We start from the raw sequence: 2,551 nt of genomic DNA, 5'->3' as shown, positions 1-2,551 counted from the left end.
CAGACAAATTGCTGATGCAAATTCTTTATAAAGAATTGTTGTTTTTCTTTTAACCTAATTGGGATTAGTGTTTTTGTAGGTTATTTAGTCCCTGGTGTATTATTCTTGATTCAAGAAACACAGACTTTGGTGCTAGTTTTTTTGTTTTTTTTTTTTTAAAGAGGTTGCATTTCTCAAATACTTTGGAAAAGGTAGATCGCTGCAGTAATCATTTCCATTTGGTGCTGGGGCCACTAGCTTCTCACATGACTATTTTTTGCAAAGCACATTCCTAGTACTAATTCCTTTTCATTCAGGTTTCTTTCATGACCAATTCCAGGGCCATTGTAAGTAGGAAATTGTGCTTACCTTTGGGCCTTTCTCACACTTAGTGTTATTTAGGCATATCATTATACAGTTTTCTTAGCATCCACATGCAGAGTAGAGTAAGTTTGGCTTATATAAACCAGATATTAAAATGACAGTACTGGGATCTAAACTTATGTTTGAGGGGGGAGGATTTCTGGCCTATACATGCACACACACTTTTGAACAGAATCTTAAGCAGGTTAAAATTAAATGAATGGAATAAGTAGTTTGCTGTTTTCTTTGGGAATGAAAGCACTTTAGGGTAGACCTTGAGCAACTACTGTTGCTGACTTGGAGGAGGGTAAATTTGAGCCTTAACATTCTTACTGGAGACTGAGGAAGTCCCAGCTTTGATATGGGAAATAACTATCATTTGCTTTAAGCTGCAGGGTTTAGACTGAGATTGAATGTAAAGTTCATTGAAGGATTGTTGGATCAAAATAGTTTATAATTAGTATGATCTGTGAACATGTACTTTGAACTGAGGAAATTGTAAGTTGAAGTAGGACAAAGAAGTTTGGTCTAGAAGAAATAGGATTTTAATTTTACTAAAACCAAATTTTACAGACAGATGTATTTGAGACAGTGACATATCCGGCAGGCTTCTAACTTAGATATATGTAGCTCTCTGGCCTTAGAACTTCTGCTGCCCTTTGCTTCTCCACTTGAATGCTGGGATTACAGGTGTACAATACAATATCTGGCAGGTGGCAGATTCTGAGAATGGGGTAGACTTAAGTTTGTTAGTGCCCACACAGTTTTGCTTCAGGAAATTGCCTCTGGTTTAATTCTTGTGATTTGATTGGCTCTTTTAAACATCAAATGGTCAGAATACTCTTGGTAAGGATTCTGAGGGGTAAAAATACACTGAAATTGGTTCTTTATATATATTTCATGATGCCCTTATTATCAGGACACATACTATGCCCTTTTCCTCAGGAGTAATCAATTCATGAGTCAAGAACATCCTATTTTTAGAAACCAGGTGTGGTACAGGCCTTTAATCCCAGCACTGGCAATGATAGCGGTATCTCTGTGAGATGGATGCCAGCCTGGTCTACATAGTTCCAGGCCATTTGGGGCTACAGGAAGACTCTGTTTCAAAAAATAATACTCTTAGAGAAGCTTTACTACCCTGATAAGATGAAAGTAAAATGACACCCCAAGTTAAGAGAAGTGATTTAAAGCATTTCATAGACAGGGTTATAATTGTAAGCAGCAGGATGGGTATGTTAATTAGTGAAGTGGTCTGGCAAGAATTTTTAGCTTGGAGACGGGGGTGGTAGTGCATGCCTTTAATCCTAGCACTTGGGAGGCAGAGCAGGAGAATCTCTTTGAGTTCCAGGACAACTGGAGACCCTGTCTCAAAAAAAATTAAGTCTGAGTATTAAGATATAGGAATAGAGTCAAGAGACTAAGGTCTTGATTATATAACCAAAAAATGGGAGTTCTGTGCACACAGGTTTGGAACAGTTGTCATAACCATGCACCTTTTGACAGGATAGAAACCCAAAGGAGTTTATGTGATAGTCTTCATAGTGAAACAAAAGCATTCTGCAGCTATTTTTGTTTGTGTTTGTTAGAAAGACTGATACATAAAAAGATAACCCCTAAAATACCTAGACCCTGGTCTGCAACTAGTTGAATTCATGTGAATCAAAGAGCTATTATAATCAAAAGTCAGAAATGGGGCTTATGGGAACTAGATCTGACAGCCATTTTACGGTAAGCCTGGTAAAATTAATAAAACCTTTGCTTTTACTAATTCCTTTAGTATGTCATTTGGGACTTTTCACTAAAGTGGAATCCCCGACTTGGCAATTCTTAAGAAGATGGGAAATTCTTAGAAATGAGTATTTTTCAGGTTTAGTGCTCCATATGTGATGATATTGGTAGCAGTAGCACAACACACAGCTCCTGATCTATACAGTGATTGCAAGAGAAAATAAGTGAAAACTAGTATCCTGTGTCACTAAGCTATGATATTCTGGAAATTGGACATTGAACACTTTTTCTTTGTTGGTGTTTTTTGCTTTTTGAGACTGGGTCTCACTATATATAACCCCAGCTGGCCAGGAACTCAGTAGGGAGACCAGGCTGAAATCAATCTTAGAGACATAATCTGTTTTTCAATTAAGAATATAGCTCAGTAGTGCAGCACTTTGCATACCATGTATAAGGCCTTGGGTTTTGATCCTCAGGG

Source organism: Nannospalax galili, unplaced genomic scaffold (assembly GCF_000622305.1).
Source record: "Nannospalax galili isolate Female #2095 unplaced genomic scaffold, S.galili_v1.0 scaffold1349, whole genome shotgun sequence".
Classification (NCBI taxonomy): domain Eukaryota; kingdom Metazoa; phylum Chordata; class Mammalia; order Rodentia; family Spalacidae; genus Nannospalax; species Nannospalax galili.
The sequence above is the reverse complement of the archived record's forward strand: the minus strand, read 5'-3'. Positions refer to the sequence as shown.